We start from the raw sequence: 20,109 nt of genomic DNA, 5'->3' as shown, positions 1-20,109 counted from the left end.
CTTCGAGTTAATGCTCGACCTTGTCTCCCATTACTTGGGGGGTATAGGAATTACTGCACTTTCTCACAACATAAATCCCATAGAAACTTATGGGATATGATAAAGAGAAGGACTATAAATTTTTCACCTCCTCCAACGAATGTTGAAGTGCTTCAAAGCGCCCTTGTTTAAGAATTAGACTGTGTTTCACAAGACGAAATCCGATAGGTTAAATAAATAAGCGACAATAAGTAAATACTCCGCATAGGTGATTTGAAATAGAGTAAATGGTGAGTTTGTTAGTAATGATTAAGTTACATCTATGGTACGTAGTTTAAGGGGTAATTTGTAAGATCGGTTAGTTTCCTGCCTCTTCAGTTGTAAAGATTCTGCGTTAGTCTTTTTTCAATGTAAGTTTTTTTTTTTTTTTTTTTTTTTTTTTTTTTTTTTTGGCGTTATGAACTATGCATATTAGCCATGTGACAAATTCGTATATGTGTGTTCAAATTTGGGGGGTTATTGGGAAAAAAGGGCCAGGGGCAACGGTGGGAATCGAACCCACGACCGCGGCGTGAGAGTCTCTCATGCTAACCACTCGGCTACCGCGGTCCCCCTTCAATGTAAGTTCAAAGTAATTTAAAGTTATAATAGAATTTCACCGTTTTGGTAGGAAATCTTTTGACTTTGGCCCAAAATTAAGCCTGATTCAACCTCACATGGTCTATTCTTAATCGGGCGAGGATAACCCTTCTTCTACGAGTCAGGTACTCCGAAAAAGAGCCTATCGACAGCGCTGTTTATACAATTTATGTGGGTTGGTTATGTGCGGTGGTTGGGTCACCTCGTCCACTTGTGTCCCACAACTACCATCGTTTCGCAGAGACGTTCCAGCTTGAGGTATCCCTACGACAAAAACAAAGAGAGAACCTTTCTCGGACAGCAGTAATCGCGCTCATGGAGTCGGTGCAGATCTGGTAGACAGAGCCTCGATCGTCACGAATCAACCGCGTGCCATTCGCGTATAATTTTGCCTTGTAAACGCTACAGTACGGTTGACCATGAAATTGGCTTCACCCTCTTAATATACACCTTGGTTGGATTTAGATCTATCTGTGAATAAGAGGCTAAAACGGGCACTCCACGATCTAAGTTCCAAGAGCTTGGTATGGCGGAGTAGAGCTATCTAACACGGCAAAATAGTCCCGGATATTGTACGCCGATATGGTCCCAAACCTAATTTTTAACATACAATTTGTTGGTTGTACTAGGATTTTAAACAGTTTAGTGATCATCATCACTGCGTTACACGGCGTTCAACTTTCTAACCTCAAGCCCGTGGCATGAACTTAGTTTAAACTGATGCCAGTTCAGTACCAAACCGAATTCAACTGTATTAATCCAACAATATAATATGCACCGTAACATTAATTTACCGTGGTTGAAATAATTAATGAGGTTTTACTATCGTTAAATTGAATTTGATATCGAACAGTGTGGGACTTTATTATTCGGTTTAGATGTATATGTAATATTCGGGGTGTAATATACTGCACCCTTTAAGAGCTATTTTTTCCCCGTTTTCATCCTAAAGCACATCGGTGAATCCTATTTCATCAAGAAACTTGATTAGTATGCCCGGTTTCAGTGGTTGAAGCTCTTCTATGGTCACATTGTACATCCCACAACACTTGTCACTACTGGTCATACTGAAGCACTTTTTGTTAGTAGATGTGTTATGTCTACTCTGCCTCTTTGTCACAGAATCTGCATGTGTCGTCTTGGATTATTCCAACCTTCTTTAAGTGTCCATTTAGCTTGCAGTTTTCTGTTAAGAATCCTATTAGGATTCGCAGTTTATTCTTGCTTCCTTTGCCACATTCTGTAATTTCTTTTCTTCCGAAATTGGTTAAGAGATTCTTGGATTGCCTATGTCCAATATGTGAATTCCATTGTTCCTTTATTGTCCTTCTGTCTGAGGTACTAATTGATAGTGTAGGTTCCTATGCCACATAAGGGTTTGGTTCCTATCAGCGGTGTAGCAGCCCCTTTCTCGTTGCCTTCTACTCCCATGTGTCCTGGGCTGACTTGGTTCTGCGTGCTTAATATGTTTAATTTGGTTTTGCAGTTCAACACCATCTTTGAACTAATGATATTTGAGCTTAGTGCTGGCTGCTTAGCTACTTGACATGATACTATGTACTTGTTTTTGTAACCTTTATTCAGGTTGAGTTGAGTACATCTCGATTGCGTGAATCTCAGCTTGGGAGATACAGATGTATTTTCCCATGGGTTCTGAGTATTTGGTTCCAGGGTCGAATACTCCTGCTCCCGTACCTTCTTGTGTTCTAGATCGATCTGTGTACCAAACGATGGTGCCATTCTTAAAGGAGGTGTTTCCCTCTCGTTCCCATTCTTTTTTGGTACCTAGATTTACTTGGAAGTTTTGATTAAATTCAAACATCCTGTTCATGTCGCCTCTTGGAGCCATGATTATTGGATGGTCTTTGTTTTTGGATTTTGTTGATATCTCTCCATTTTTGTTAAATTGAATTTGGTATCGAACGGTGTGGGACTTTATTATTCGCTTTAATCTGTCGTCATAGTTTTATTATCATTAATACTCGGAATTGGGGGGGGGGGCTTCGGTGGCCGCAACGGTTTGGGCGTTGACACAGCGCTCATCACTGTAAGGAAAAGGTCCGGGGTTCGAATCTAGCTGCTCTGTATTCGAACCCGACATACTTACAAATGCGCTTTTTTTCAAAAACACCGTCACCCTGAGGGTTGATATAACCTCTACTGTTGCGAACTCTCGTTAAAAAAAAAACTCGGAATGGTAGAGAACTCAGAGATGTTTGCCCTCTCTTCTGAATTTCTTTTATATATTATGTAATTCGTAGATTCCAAAGTAAATAATACTTATGATAAAATTCTATAAGTTTTAGCACAATTTTTCATTGAAGTTAGCATAAATGTTACAAAGACGTTACATAGCATTGCCAAGTAATCGGAGACAAAACACAAATGCCTTAATTTCTTAAGTACATTTTTGTAAAGTTTGTGTTAAAAAAAACTCGAAAAACTAGTTGAAATCAATTTGAACAATAAAAGTTAAATGTCAGACCGCGCCTTTACTACATACGCTTATAATTACACTGTAATCCACTCATTCTGCAACTCTCCTCAAGCAATAATCCTTGTTGTTTGAAAATTGCGGCAAAATAAATAAAATAAAAATAATTATTTTAGAGTCGTAAAAGGCATTTACACCAATCTATCCAAAAACTGTATGCACTGAAATATTAACTTACATTACTTAATTTGCTATGAGGCCTTTATATCTTTAAATTGAATTTGATATCAAATTATTGCGGCACTTTTTTTAATCGTTTTAGTCTGAAGTTGCAGTTTTGTTATCATCAATACTCGGAATGGCCGCGACGTTCGATTTTAAGTTCGTTTTGAATTATTTCTGAACTTCGGAGTGATTAGGAATTTCTTGTATTGACGGTATAACTTTCCGTTAAGTCAACAAACGAGGGTTTGTCTACGGCGTCGAGTCTTTTCAACTGCAAGGCATCATTAATGAAAAAGGCAAATAAACTCTACAATAATTAGTTATGTACATATATTTGTGGTTTATCCAAACATAAACAGAAACATTGGTACAGTTTATATGAATATAGATCATCTACACTAGAAAGTTTTCGTTAGTCTATTTCCCGAATAGAGGCATCATGTTCTTCGGAGGCATACCGAAGAGGTTCGGCATTGACATGTTCATCCCTGGCATCCCGGGTAAAAACGCTGACACTGTTGAAAGAATAAGCATGGCGACGAACAGAACTAACAGAACTCGGAACATTTTCAGTTTTTAGTGACTAGGAATCTACTGGCTTTTATGCTACCCGGCTATCAACCTGCTTTGAATTATTTTAAATTTTCCTTATCTTCTAAGATAATAGACTCGTTTTACTTTCATGAATCGCGTTATCACTCGTGATTGCAGAAAACTCTATGCATATGCAATGCCTCTGATTGATAATTATTTATTATCAAATCATTATTTCTGCAGAACCCAGGGTTAAACGAAATTGAACAAAATTTTGATAATAACATTTGGCAATATATGCTTGATTGTTTTTATAACATTTTTATACTATAAGCAAGAAGAGTTTCTTTACAGAGTGTATCAACTTCTGTAGTACATCCATTTATTTACCCAAAATTAACATAATTAACTCGTGGTGGAAACAAAAATTTCTCATCTTGCTAGAAATGCCACTAACTTTGTTATTTTAAATAAGAATCTCATATTTTTATTGTGCATTTCGATTCTAGAGTTTATTTTATGTCAATTTTCCTGAATGGAAAATTTAGATAGGATGGACCATTTTTGAGTTATGCCCTTGGGTGTATGCTTTTTGTAATGTGTAGAGATTAGTGACCGTTAATCGATAGTTATTCAGATATCGTGAGATGCGGTCGGGTGTGATGTAGGTTTCAGAAAAACATTTTCTTTATCGTGCCAACGTTTCGATCTTTTATTGAGATCATCTTCGGGGTTCAAAGTGTTTGTTTTCTGCATAATTTTATCATTCTTGAGTGCCATGTCCTCACACAAGAATGAACGACCACAAGAATGACACAATTACGCAGAAAACAAACACTTTGAGCTCTGAAGATGATCTCAATAAAGATCGAAACGTTGGCACGATAAAGAAAATGTCATTCTAAAACTACGTCACACCAGACCGCATCTCACGATTTCTGAATAACTAGCTTTTTGTAATATTTTTATACTGTGCTTTTTTGTGCAGGGAGCATATTTGAGCATTTATTATAAACATAAATTGTAATAAATGATCAAATCTGCAACAATACATACTAAGAGTTGAGTCATTTTAAAAATAACTCGTTGATGATAAAAAACAACCTTTTTTTGTTTGTCAAAAGAGTTGTTTTTTCAAAAATTATTATAAGCTAAGCGTACAAGCAACCCAATGATCACCCTATAGACATGATGAATGTTGGAGTGAGTGCGGTGTTTAATCCTTTTTTTTTAATTTTTTACTGTTTTGAAAACTCAAAACTTACTTTTTTTTTAAAAGGAATGAAAACACTATTCTGAGAGAGAACATAACCTAGCCAAAAGTAACTTGTGGTTTGTATAAGACTATTATTTGCTAAAGTTAATAGTTTATGAATTAAATGGGTGGACTATAGAAGTATGATAACCGTTGTTTCCGTGTTTCCCTAAACAATGAAACTTCCAGACCTTTGCCAATTGCCGCCCGAGTTCCCCAAGGTTCAATCCTAGGGCCATGCTTGTTCCTCCTTTTTATAAATCCACTCCCCTCACTGAGAAATTGCAAAATTGCGCTTTATGCGGGTGACATTGCTGTCTATTGTTCATCCTGGAGGCCTAAGACAATTGTGAAAAGATTAAATGACAGCATCACCAGGATTTGCAGGTTTTGTCACGGCTGGAAACTCAGAATTAATTTCCCGAATACTGAGGCCATATTTTTTACAAAACGACGCCCAATATTCAAGGAAACCATTTCCATTCACGGACACAAAATAGAATCGCGTGAGGGGGTAAAGTACTTGGGTCTAACTCTGGACCGAAAACTTAACTTCTCTCGGCATATAAACAATATAGTAACGAAAGGTAAAATAGCTATAAAAGCCTTATTTCCGCTGATGGCCCGTGAGAGTGGAATGAGCTTTGAAAATAAACTAATTATATATAAAGCAGCTATTAAACCTATGCTGCTGTATGTTTGCCCAGCATGGAGTTACACGTGCGAATCGAACATCAAAAAACTGCAAGTGGTCCAAAATAAATTTTTAAGGTTTATAACCTCACTACCTCGATACACCAGAATTGGCCTCCTCCATGAGAAAGCGGGAGTGGAGTATATTAATTCCGAATTAAAACGTCTGTCCAGGAATTTCTTTATGGGTCTTTCGTCCAGCAAGAATACTTGTTGTAGGGATATAGGAGTGTATGATGTAAACTTTCCATGTAAACATAGAAGGATTAGGCACAATACATAAATTTAGGATCTGTGATATATTTATTGTTTCCTCTAGAGCTGTGATACTGTAAGACAATTTGTGATAATTCAATTACCCGTGTAGCATTGCTCTTGTTATTCTCATTTATTTATTTATATTTTTGTTAACACATTTTTGTTAATTCATTTGTTAATTGTTATCCTATTTGATACCTAGTGGGTTTTTTAAGAAGATTTTTCCCAGTATTTTCTTGTTTGATTAATTAAACGTGTGGTGCGTTGATAGGAAAAAGTTTTGAAATAGGACGTAAAAGTGCCCCGCCACTTCCCCTGCTTAATGAATGTTATGTAACACAATCTATAAGTATTTTGTTAATAAATGTTTATTCATTAAAAAAAAAGAAGTATAATACCATATGAATCACTGATTGCAGAAAGGGGCCATGTCCATTTTTTTTTGGGGGGGGGGTTTGACTTTTTCCAGCTATCTTCTAAACTACCATTAGAGCTATGTTCGGTGCTAAAATGAGACGTTTCACTTGATTGGTTATGGAAGACAAAAGGTCTTCAAATCTGCCTTGGGCGCAAAAACTTTAAACAAAACTACATCCTTGGAAACACGAAGACTACCTGCAAAAGTTCAAAAGAAATTAATGGTTTCATCATGCCATTTTTTCACATAGCCCGTGTCCTTGAGTTGCGCAAGTCGATTGGATGTACCATTGACGATTCCTCAAATGGTTGAGATGCCATTACTTTGAGGTATCATCCCAGGAACCAGGCACTATCAAAACTAATAGATTCGTTGATGCAGTGGTTGGTGTAGTAGCCCACCATTTCCAGCTGAGGAAGGGAAATACTCCTAATATTGCGCTACCGACTGCAGACTCGTACAAAATGAAGTATTTGAAGAGCCTCAAGCAGCACATCCCACAGACGGCGGTTGACACTTTCAGGAGTTCATTTTTCGCTTGGACTCTAGCTCCATAAAGCAAACTATTGAGTTAATTTTGTTCTTTTAGGTCTCATGTTTTTACTTTAATGGTGTTTGAAACGATTTTTACAATGTATGTTTAATTCATGAAATATTTTCGAAATATTTCCTGCAGAAAACTATCCTTTCCCCCACAACAGAAAAGTATTGAGAGCAGATCAGACAAATGTCCGCACTACAAAAGTGGCTGCCCTGCTTACAGACATTGATGAATTTGAGAAAAACCTCAAAATACATTTATAGAATAGCCTAATTGAAGTCCTGTAATTTATTTAAAATTTTAGAACAGAAAATACCTTTTTAAAACAGTTTTTTACCTCTCCTGTAAAATTTAGTTTCTGGGGCATGTCCTCTTTCTCAGTTATTAATTTACAAAGACATCATTGTAACAAAATCAAAATGCAAGACGTTTTAACAGCTTTACACAGACGTCATAGGATAGGGCATAGAAAGAAGCATTACGTGCTTGTAGGGTTTGTAATCTATCAGAACGCTTAGCGGTTCAGTTCAAGTCCATTTGTCCATAGGTTCTAGCAGGGCAGTTTACAGTCTTTTTTGATTGTTAATATAATTTTGGATGGCTCGTCAAATAGTCCTTTTAGCAGTCTGAATCTTGAGTTTAAATTTTCACTTTTTAAGCCGTTTGTAGAGTAGAGTCCAAGGTGTTGTAGTATTGTACGTGGTTTGCAACGGGAATAGGAAGAAAATTGAAATATAAAATAAGGTATTTTTAAGGGTGAAAAAAGTTTCATTAACCCTGATTCTCCATCGGAGGAGCCAGGATTCGAGTGTGTCTAAGTAATTTTGTAAATTACATGCACCTGTTACGAGGTCTTTATTGGAGGTGAGTATTGATGTGTCATCGGCAAAGATCCACCCAGGGATTCGTAGCCCACTTAATGTGGAACTACGACGACGACAGGTGGTAAATGTGGTTGAGGCTCGAGGCCCAAGAAAGGTGTACCTCTCTCACTCCAGATTCCTTCATTGTTTCCTGTGACCTCTCCCAACCCTTGTCTACAAGGGGGTTGTCCGGGCGGAAAATAATGGTGTAGCTCTGAGGGCTTGGCAACCTCTCTAAATCACAAGCTGCACTCGTGTCGACCTCGGGTCGGCATGTGCGGCCGGTGCCTTATCAGAGGCACATGAGGGTACCTGATCGTGTCTGCATACACGGGGGAGTGTGCATAACCATCTCTACTATGGGGTAACAGAAATGTTACAAGGTTCAGCCCCTGTTACAATGGGAATGGACCCGTAGTTGGCCGTGGTGGGTACTTATACTTACTGTCTTCTATCTGTGGTCTTTGTACGAAACTTGCGCATGACCATCGTTATACACCCGGCCTCATGGGATACGGCGGATTGGACGGCAGCGTATAAGCGTTGAGGATGCTAAGTTTATGCTGAAAAGTCCCGCAAATGCGTGAGTAGTGTCGGATGGGAACGGTTAGTGAATCGGTTGCTCCTACTCGAGTATGCTTTGCACGCAGGTGTAGGCTGAGCTCGATTGGAGGCTTTTACCGTAGGCGGTCTCCTCTAGGGGGTGGTTAGCAATTCCATTTTAAACAAAACCGCGGCCGGAGCGGATCCAGTAGTTTCTACGCTAGGGAAGACCCACTATTCTGGGACGTAGAGTGGCCTTCTCTATCTAGGGAGAGTGCGGGATACCAGGCTGGTGTATTTTGGCTTAGATAGCCCTTTGCGCGCGGCATACGGTTCGATGCTAAATGCGGACCCGACCACTCGCAATGGACAAGCGGAGAGCGAGATTGTCTTGGAAGCAATGTCACCGGCAAAGGTTAGGTTGAATGGGGAGATCCGCCGTGTAAATTGGATGGAGGAAGGAGAGAATACGCTACCATGTGGAACTCCAGCGAGAATCAGATAAATGAAGACGAAAGAATTGTTTTGGACTGCTTGGGGTGACGGTCTAAAGTTATGATTTCATAGTGGATCTCGGCGCGGCTAAGGAAGGAGAGAAATATTGACATTGCTGCAAGACTGAACCCTTTCTATAGTGCTCGTCAGACTCTAAAAGGAGTAAAAGGTTTTTTGGTAAGGCCTTTATCAACGATTTATCAAACGATTCGAAATCTTTGTGGGAAGTTGGCCTCACATCATATGCCCCTTTGAGACGCCCCCTGCAACAACAGCCCGCCTACAGCAACTGAGGTGAATATGTGCATTTATTTTTCCCATTGGGGTCGCAATGCCTTAGACGAGGAGGTTCTTTAACGTGCGCACCTGGCACATAGGTCTTTTCACACATTTAGTTTCTCAAGTTTGGAGTGACTCACCTCCGCTCATGGTAGATAGTGTGAACACCGTGATGTTTGGTGCAGAAGCAACCAAATCCACAGACTAATCAAACAGATATGCTGACTTCTTCCGCTTGCCCCGTCCGAAAGGGTGGGTGTAACATTGTGCACTAAACCGTGTGCCGCGGGTCAAGGGAAACCCGAAAGGGCTGAAATATATCAGCCCGTCTCCCAACGCGCTGCCAAGATGGAGTAGTATGGTGCTGAACATGGTGCAGCGAGCGCCCAGAAGAGAACACAAATTAGAATTCTGTTATTTTTTCTGATGAGTAGCGTTTCTGTCTGTATAGTGATAGCAAGCGCCGAAGAGTCTACCGGGAACGGGGATGCACACAATGCCCCAATCCGTGCTCCCTTCAGTGCAGTTTGGAGAAGGCGGTGTAATGGTTCGAGTTGGGATTTACCCTGGAGGACGAACTGGACTCCATATTGTTGAAGGCAACCTAACTGCCGTTCGTTATGTCCAAGAAATTATCGAGTAATACATCCCTCAAACCAAGGCTCTCAATGGCAGCGATTTTTGAATTCTGTATATAATGCCTGAACTCATCAATGTTTAGAAAACCTGGGAATTTCCCATCTGCCCTTCCCCCATTGTCTTCTGACCTCAATCCCATTAAGCACATGTGGGATGTGTTGCAAAAAAGGCTTTTCGATCTCCATCCGCAGTCAGTTGACCTGCAACAACTGAGTGTAGCGTTGTAGCATCTATGGCGTGAAATTCCTTATGAAATTTAGGATAACCTTATTGACAAGTACTCCTAACATGTGCACAGAGGTTTGTGCGCAATATTTTCGACGATCAAGTCGTGCCCAATGAACGGCAGTTTGGATAGTTCACTACTTTTCATGACGATTCGGACGAACTTGAATTCGGACTTTACCAGACTTTTCCTCCTAGTAGTCCGAGAATTTCTTCATAGGTATTTTTCAAGTTGGGTTAATAGGAATACGGGGAAATTAAATTATTCAGTAATTTAATTAAACCGTGGAAAGGACATGGATCGAATTAGAGCGAATTAACAACCTTTTATTCTTATGCAACCTGTTTTATTGTCAAACAAATTATATGAGTAATTTCCAACTGATGAATTGTTAGTGCTACATATTAGGATTTTAAAACGTAGAAGTCATCTTAACATCATACTTGAACCTATATGGTTTTAGAGCATTGAACTGCGGTATTCTAATAAACTTTCAACCTCAATCGAACTTTGCGATCAGGTACTTTAAAGACCCATGGCACGAACTTGGTTTAAACTCAGTCAGTACGGAACCGAATTAAATCTTATTTTCTATCTTCTTTAAATTATCTATCCAACAATAAGTATGCAACGCAACATTAATATATCATGGTTGAAACACTCAATAAGGCTTTATGATCTTTACATCGACAATGATATCGAACAGCGTGGGACGCAACACCAGAGGTCAAATAAACCCTCAGGGTGCCGGTGTTTTTGAAAAAAATCCCATTTGTGTGTTGGGTTCGAATGCAGGGTTGCTGGATTCGAACCCGGGACCTTTACCTTATAGTGATGAGCGCCGTGTCAACGCCTAAAGGCGGGAACACACTTAACCGATGCAACGCTACCCGACGCAAATCCAAAGTCCAATTTTCCATAAGATTGTATTAGCCCCGTGCGCATCTGCCCGATGCTACGCAAAGCTACCCTACTCTACGCTAAGCTTTTCCCACTGTCCAGATTTTCGTCGGGTAGCATCGAATACAGTCGAAGAAAAAAGAACCGAACACTCATATTTTTATACAAACTACATATATTATTGTCGTTATATTAATTACAACATACTTATTTTAATATAAACCAAATTAACCGAGATAAAAAATTCATTAGTTTTTATTAAAAAAAATTAATTTTAATGGTTTGTTAGAAAAGTGAACAAAACACCGGAATAGCATCAATTGATATAATGAATTTAACTAAAAATTTATTATACGGTTTTGCTCGTAAAATTTAACTAACAATTTATTTTATGTTTTTGCTAATAGAATTACACCATTTTCGTCGAGTAGCGTCAGAACACGACACTCATATTTTCTGTAGTTTTTTCAAACTATGTTATACGTAATTTTGTCGTTATATTAATTACAACATTCTTATTTTAATATAAACCAAATTAAACAAGATCAAAAATTCATGAGTTTTTATACAAATTATTTAATTACGATAGTTAGGAACAAAATTGATCAAAACACCGGAATAACTTTATTTAAAACAATTAAGGTTTTCAGTTGAGATAAAAAAGTCAGTGGGACGAGCGGGATTCGAACCCACGATCTTCGGCTTGATACGCCGCTGCTCTACCACTTGAGCTATCGTCACCTCGTTCTACTCGGACACCAACCTCCCATCTCAACCACACCTTTTGAATTTACCCTCCTTTTTGCCATTTTTCAGCTCTCCGTGGCCATTTTATTTGAGAATCAAATTGATTACACGACATTTGAAAAATGGCAAAAAGGACGGAATATCTATATTAGTCATCTGGTTAGGCATATGTGCCCCATTACCCTTCAAGCAACTATCTCTCGCCGATGTGGGGGGAGGGTGCAAATGGCACTAGATTTTCTTCGATTATGTCTTTAAGTACCTCTACGAACTTAGGGATCATTTTCGCACAACCAATTCGGTGCGGGCGTCAAAGAAAATGCCACCCCAAAACATCAATAACCGTCTGTGGAATGCCAACTGAGGAACTATACAGCATGGACTGTACCTTCTACCCTACCAAAACTTGACAAGGCGTCGGGTAGCGTCGCATAGCGTTGCATCGGGTAAATGTGTTCCTCGCTTAAACCGTTGCGGCGACCGACGCCCCCACGGGGACTTTATTATTTACTTTAATCTGTAGTCACAGTTTTATTATCATCAATAATCGAAATGTCAGCGACGTTCGATTTTAACTTTGTTTTTAATAATTTTTATGTAGACCTTGGAGTGATTAGAAATTTCTTATGTATCCGTTAAATCAACAAACGAGAGTGGCATCGAATCTTTCCAACTACATAACATCATTCGTGAAAAAGGCAAATAAACTCTAAAATACTTAATTATGTCCATATATTTGTTGGTTTGTCCAAATATAAACAGAAACATTAGAACAGTTTATGTGAATGTAGATCATGTACGCTAGAAAGTTTTTATTATCCTATTTCCCAAATAGAGGCATCATGTTCATCGGAGGCATACCGAAGAGGTTCGGCATTGACATGTTCATCATCCCTTGCATCCCAGGTAAAAGCGCTGACACCGTTGAAAGAACAAGGAGGGCGACGAAGAGAACTGACAGAAGTCGGAACATTTTTGGTTTTTAGTGACTAGGAATTTACTGCCTTTTATGCTACCGCGGTATCAACCTGCTTTGAATTATTTTAAATTTTCCTACCTTGCAAGATAACAGACTCGTTTTACTTTCATGAATCGCGTTATCACAGTGATTGCAGAATGACTCTATGCATATGCAGTGCCTCTGATTGATAATTATTTATTATCAAATCATTATTTCTGCAGTAGCCAGGGTTAAAGAAATTGGACTTAAAAAAATTATTGAATAGAGAAAAAATCAAATAAAATAAAAATAAAAATGGAAAATGTTAAAAAAAATCTTTTTGTCTTCTTTAAACCGCGTAGTTCCAGCTCTGGCACGAATTAAATCCATTAAACGACTTTCCATTCCAGGTAAATAAATTGACAAAAGATTTCTGGTAAAACACTGAGGAATTCTTTCCCATCCATCAAGAACATAAATTTCCAACTCTTCTATCGTCGTTTAAGTTGGTCCCAAATGTGATCGATTGGGTTCAAATCTGGACTTCGAGCTGACCACACCAAGCACTCAATTCTAACCCCATTCAGTTAGTCATCTGGTTAAGCATATGTGCCCCATGGGGCCTGGCATTACCCTTCAAGCAACTATCTCTCGCCGATGTGGGGGGAGGGTGCCAATGGCACTAGATGTTCTTCGATTATATCTAAGTACCTCTACGTACTTAGAGATCATTTTCGCACAACCAATTCGGTGCGGGCGTCAAAGAAAATGCCACCCCAAAACATCAATAACCGTACGTGGAATGCCAACTGAGGAACTATACAGCATAGGGTGTACCTTCTCCTTAGGTCTTTCCATGTCCAATTCAAATGTTTCTGTGCGAGCTGGATTTTCTTGGTTATGGTACGAAGAGGTCCATAAGATTGGTGCTGAGCCCTGAGTTTATTCTCATTGAGCCCTCTTCTTACAGTCTTGGAGGAAATCATGTTGGAGTTGCCTTATTAACTTTCATATCTCATTTTCTCGTCATACTGAGTTCCGTTGAGTCTGATGGCGGATGAATTTATCGACCCTCTCGTCCGTAGACCTAGATCGACCATGTCCTACCCTTCTTGTGTTAGGCCCTACATCTCTGAAGCACCGAAGAAGACTTCCTATTGTAGAATGAGTCTCCTGGCGACTTCACTACTCAAATGACTGACTGGAGCAATTAAATGAGGTTTAAGAAAAAGAATAATATCAAATGGTGGGGCGTCGGTGGCCGCAACGGTTTAAGTGTTGACACGGTGCTCATCACTGTATGGTAAAGGTCCCAGGTTCGAACCCGACATACCTAAATGGGCGTTTTTTCAAAAACACCGGCACCCTTAGGGTTTATACGACCTCTGCCGTTGCGAACCCTAGGAAAAAAATCAAATGAAATTAACATAGGAAAAAGATTAACTGAAAGCAATTTTCAGCGTAGCACAATAAAACGGAATAATACTACTTTTTTAGTAAATGGGATTAATCAGAACTGCCTGTAACTAATGTAAAAAATAATGGATGTAATTTTATATGAGATAAGTTGAGTGGTACGTTAAATTTGCCCATAAGTGTATATTTTGTTTGGTTTTTTATACAACGCGTAGGGCGTCGGAATAGTATTCCTCATGCTAGCGGCTGTGGTTCGAAACCCAGCACTGTCATTGGACTATTATTTCAGAAAAATTCACAACAATATTGTAAAATGGTTCTTGCCCTCGTTCGCGACACCCAACGCGTTGTTGGACGTTCAGCTCTCTTGTATGAGACTACTTTGATTTGTACGCACCCAATAGTCACAAATTTAAATAATTAAGCCTAAGTAACATCGCTTACTAAAAATAGTAGAACTTGTTTTTAATAACAAAAGTTTATATTTCTTTCTTACTAATTAAAGCCTATTTAAGAATAAAAATGCGTTTAAACAAAAAACAGCTGCTAAATTCATGGCTGCCATGTTGGTTACCTACGCCCTAACGGATAGCAATGTGACTACATTTTCGACCTAACACCTAACATTGGATCTGGCCTGTTGGATTGAGCAATGTTAACCAACCGATTCTTACAAGTCTAAGTCATCATTTTTCTCGATCTAACAGGACCTACCAGAGTTAACAGGGTTAACACAAAGATCGTGAAAATCCTAGTGAGAATACCCCTAATATGTTGAAAAGTTTTAGAGGAAAGTGTATCGAAAGGTGAAAAAATACAACGTTTCAGGTGAATTGATTTTCTGTTCAAATTTATCACCTTTTCCCAATGAGTAGAGGTGAAAGACGAAAATACTTGTTGACACAGAATATGCATGAGTTTTCAAACCGTACAAGACATTGTTCAAGTTCAAGATAAGATATACCAGAACACTCCATCCGCAATGTTTAAAAATTATTTAAAACTTTTGTTAAATCAGAATTTTACATTAGTTTTGACTGTGTAAAAAATGTTTTAATTTAAATTTTGAAAAATCTACCCTTCTTGCTGTAAAAAATAGAACGGTCCGGGTAGAATTTAAGGTAAAAAAAAATCGTTCACTTCCGACATAGAACTACAATTTTAAAGTAGTTCAGACATTATCATTTATATATACCAAACGTTGATTATCTAGAATACTTTAATAATAATTAATAATAATTTAACGTTTAATAACAAGTTATTAAAAAATTCTGCTAACAGAATTAAGTATAATCTAGACTGACTTAGAAAAAATCCTCTTTAATCAAGCCTTAAACTCCTAAAGTGTTTATAAAGCATAAAAGCTAATTGCTAAATGTATTAATTATCTAACGACGAGATTGAAAGCGCCTAAACTATAAGGTAAAAAGGATATTTCATCTACCCCATGATAAATCTGCAGGTAATTTTTTTAATAAACATATTACGTTTCACTGGGGTCTAGCGCATTGATCAAGCCAGTTTGAATTTCGAAAATAAGTTATTTCGTTGAGATGGGAATTGAACTCACTACCTTGTCTAACTCCATATCCGTTCACCCCTCCCAACCCTATCTTGACGATGACGATGAGGGTTAGGCCTGGGAGGAAGGATTTGGTATTAGCCATGCAGCCACTTGGATTATGGTACTTTCCCCTTTTTGTCAGTTCAGTTCAATTGGCTCTATTCTTCTTACGAACAGAGAAGGTCATGAAGTGTTCTTGCTGCAATGTTGTTTCCGGGTCATATTGTTACCTTAGGTTTTGGCTCGATTGAGCGGCTGCTTTTCATTCTAAGATAATATGGGGTGCAGTTTATTCTTCACCATTTCATAACCTACATATTGTAAAGTTTTTTTCAAATGCCACGGACTGGTAAAGAGCACTATCCTTTATTGTTACCCTGCCTAACTGCGGCAATGTTTGCCAGTTTTGTGCGAGGGTTCATTAACCAGGGGTCTGTCTAGCCATTTCCTCTTTTAATTTCATTTTCCATCCATTAATGGAGGAGTCTACCTTTAGCCTTGTTATGTACAGGTTCGAGGCCGATAGATGGTCTTGACTATCCTCCTCATGCTAGTTTGCCTGCACCTCTTGCCCTGGCAAATACGAAATCTCTCGCGTTTTCCCAGGTTTTGGAAATTTTGGATGCATTCATCGACCTTTTTACGTGATAATAATTTTATAGTGGTAACACCGCGTAAAAAATGTAATTTTTGATTTAGAAAGTTCAATATTGTTTATACCAAATCCTGGATGTAAAGAGAATTTTAAAAAAGGTGAATTATTCCTGCTTCTAGCAGCTTTAGAGAGATCTGTGTCACATGCCAAGTGCATATGAAAAATAAAAAACAAATTTTAAAATTATTCAGGATGAATTTCTAGTTTCAAAGAGCTAAATATGGATGTATAATATACAAACATGGATGTAAAAAAAAAAAAATTAAAATCGGAGGAGTATGACTCGAGCCACAAGCAGCTTTAGAAGATCTGTGTCATTGGCCCAAATGCATACTACATGCATATTGCAATATTAAAAACAAATCTCAATGCGTTTCGTAGTGATTTTTAAGTTCAGTATTATCTATTTAAAGAGTTACATGTATCTACCATTTTTTTTACTGACGAATAATCTGGATAATAATACGGTCAAGTGGATGAAAATAATAGAGGTATTCACGATCATTGTGTTAACCCAGTTAAGTCTGTTAGGTCCTGTTAGATCGAGAAAAATGATGACGTAAACTTATAAAAATCGGCTAGTTAACATGGCTCGACCTAACAAGCCAGGGCCAATGTTAGATGTTAGGTCGAAAATGTAGTCACATTGCTATCCGTTAGGGCGTAGGTAACCAACATGGCAGCCATGAATTTAACAGCTGTTTTTTGTTTACATGTATTGTTCTTCTTAAATACGCATTAATTAAATAAAACCAATACATTTCTTTTGATTAGGTATGTCGGCACGAATAGAAGCGTGTTATTTGTTAGTGCTTTTCGAGTGCATATATAGCATTTTGAATGAAAGAGTTGATTAATTTTCCTTTTTTATTCACTTCTGGCACCTTACAATTTAACACACAACAAAACCAAAACAAACAACAACAACCCTTCAAGGACTATTATAGTTTTATTTTTAGTTCTACCAGTCGCCACGTATAGCATTGCGGAAAAATTAACGTTTATGCTAAGAAAAGAAGGGGGCATTCACGATCTTGCTGGACATTTCTCTATTCCAGTTAACATCTTACAAACATCGTGAATACCCCTAATGTCACATTTGTGGAGTTTGTTGAATACTTAAATGGAAGGAACTTTGATTATTTGGTTAAATACTGTAAGAACGCCTGGTTTTCTGTTCAATTCAGTTCCAACTTAGTAATTGAATTTAACTTCTAAAGTGTAACCTATAATTAAATAAGTATTTATTAATGGCTGTTTTATTGAAATGCCTACAGTGCAATTATAGATTAATGTTTTGTGTATTTAGATCTGTATATACATGAAGCGAAATTTAATTTTCTGGCTGTTGTTTCTAATTTTATTGTATTTGCATTTCATTATTATTTTCATTTAACTATATTTTTATCAAAAGGATTGTGTTTATTTTATATTTAAAGACAAGGTCCACAGAGGGCCTCAATGGTTTTGAAGCGTATGGCATAAAGAAATAAATAAATTTGGGTTTGTGCTTGTTAATAAAGAATTATTTTCTTTTTTAAAGGGTATCCGACAATTTGGTCATTTCAGCTCCGAGTGCATGCAAAATATTACAACACACATTCATTTAGCATTCACACAAATAAATACATTCACATGTATGTACATTACATTCAATCTACCTATTTGGTAGATGGAGTACTCAATTCTCCTTCATCGACCTGCACACAATAACAAACTAATTGTGGTCCATGGTGTACTTTTATAAATATTCCGCCACCGACCTAAGTCGCCTCGAGGGGCGATGGGGGTTGCTATTCCACCATCAGCCCCTCCCTATTCACTCTAATAAATATACTCCCTCATACAAAACACAGAAACACAAAACACATACTTTGACGGCTATATAGAATAAAAAATTCCGGATTCTCCTAAATAGCGGAAAGGGGACCCTGACGTGTCCGAGAACCATTCTTAAATTTACACGCTCTCGAATTTTTATTGCTATTATTATAATTTATTTATTTATTTTACGAGGGTTCGCAACAGCAGAGGTCATATCAACTCTCAGGGTGCCGGTGTTTTTGAATAAAAAGCCCATTTGTATGTCGGGTTCGAATGCAGGGCCGCTGGATTCGAACCCGGGACCTTTACCTTACAGTGATGAGGCCGTTCAATGCCTAAACCGTTGTCCCTTACGATGCCCTCCTATTATTATTATTATTATTATATTATAGTTGTAATTGTATTTTGCAACTTTGTAATTGTAATTGTTTTTTGTTTTTGTGTTGATCACGAGTCTAGATAAGGTTCTATTATGTATTTTTGTTGTTCAAGGGGTTTTTAAGCTCCTGAATAAAGTTTATTTTCTTCTTCTTCGTACTTGAAATGGCACAGAATCGCCGAAAAAGTTTTAAAATCGTTCATTTTATTTAAAAACACCTTCACATAATAAGGTCTACAAAAATAAAACCAAATTAATATTTTTATGTAAAACGAGCAGCTTATTTTTGTATTAAGTGATTACAAGAAATTTTCATTTTATTTGGCTAAAGTTCTTTCTCAAATCTCTAATCCTTCAATTTGTAGAAATATAAAAAAAAACTAAACAACATTTATGGAAATAAGGGTCTTATCATTTAAGGATACGTAAAAACTCATATTCAAAGGAAAAAATCAACAATCTTTTACCCGACCTTTAGGATAAGACTTTTTGCCTTGAAATTGTCTTTGAAACTACGCAAGTAAAAAGAACCTTGGATAAAGTTTTCCCGAGAATAAAAACAGCGGGCGCTTTGCCGGGATAGCATTCGCAACTTGCACGACAGACATGAACCAGTTCTTATTAGCAGCGTATACAGTCACGTTGGTGTTGGCAGCCGCCCTTCTCCTACCCGGCATGGAAGGTCTTGCCGCACACATTGCCATGGGGCACGGGTGACGGAACGTCTCAGCTTGTCAAAACTCACAACGGATGGCATCGTTATAAAAACATGCTTCAATAAACATTAAAAAAATTTTACGACTCTTGTTTTTTTTCACCGCAAACCATGATTAAAAGGGGCTTAAGGAGCTTATCAATCAAGTTGGCATTCAAACCGAAGCCTCAATCAATTTCCATTAAGGGACTAGATTAAAACATCGATGGTCGTTATGCTGTTCTGAAATCTCGAATCAGTATTCATTGTGTTACAGAGGATATTTCAATAGGCAATCATATTTTGTCGGCGTCCTCTAGTAATAATGGTTATTAATTTTCGTTTTCTCGCAGAGCGTGAGAGCGTTCCTAATGATCGATTTTTAGCAAAAAACCAATGCGCTTATTCATCATTCAATCCAGACCCTGAAATGTTTTCCTAATAACAATCAACTGATTAGTCAAAATCAAAATAGGTTATAAAAAACAAATTGATTTTTAGTACTCAACACATATATACATAAAAAATTGTCGGTTAAATTGACAATGAAGGTGCCTTCTTTATATATAAACAATGTATACATATATATAAAGTAGGACGTTTAAGGGCCGACAAAGTTTAGAGATTTTCGCGGGCCCTCTGAGCGTATGCCTTCTTTTCTTTTCTTTTGCGCGTATTTTCTTTTAAACTGCAGCCCATTGGAGCGTCTCGATCTGGTTACTGACTCTCTTGACTGTGACTTTAGATGTGCACTATGTCGATATCCTAAAATGTTAGCCACTGGTTTGTACCTCAGGTTGTCAAATACAGAAAGAAATAGAAACAAAACATAAAATACACACACACACACACACAAACATATATACATATATATCACTACAAACATAGATGTCTGGTCACATTCAATCTCCAAGAGTACTCGATATTCCTCGAGGCGAGGTTACAAGCAACCCCTTCCTTTCACGCTAA

Source organism: Cimex lectularius, unplaced genomic scaffold (genome assembly GCF_000648675.2).
Source record: "Cimex lectularius strain Harlan isolate CLEC.00 unplaced genomic scaffold, Clec_2.1 scaffold183, whole genome shotgun sequence".
NCBI lineage: Eukaryota > Metazoa > Arthropoda > Insecta > Hemiptera > Cimicidae > Cimex > Cimex lectularius.
Note: the sequence above shows the minus strand (reverse complement) of the source record.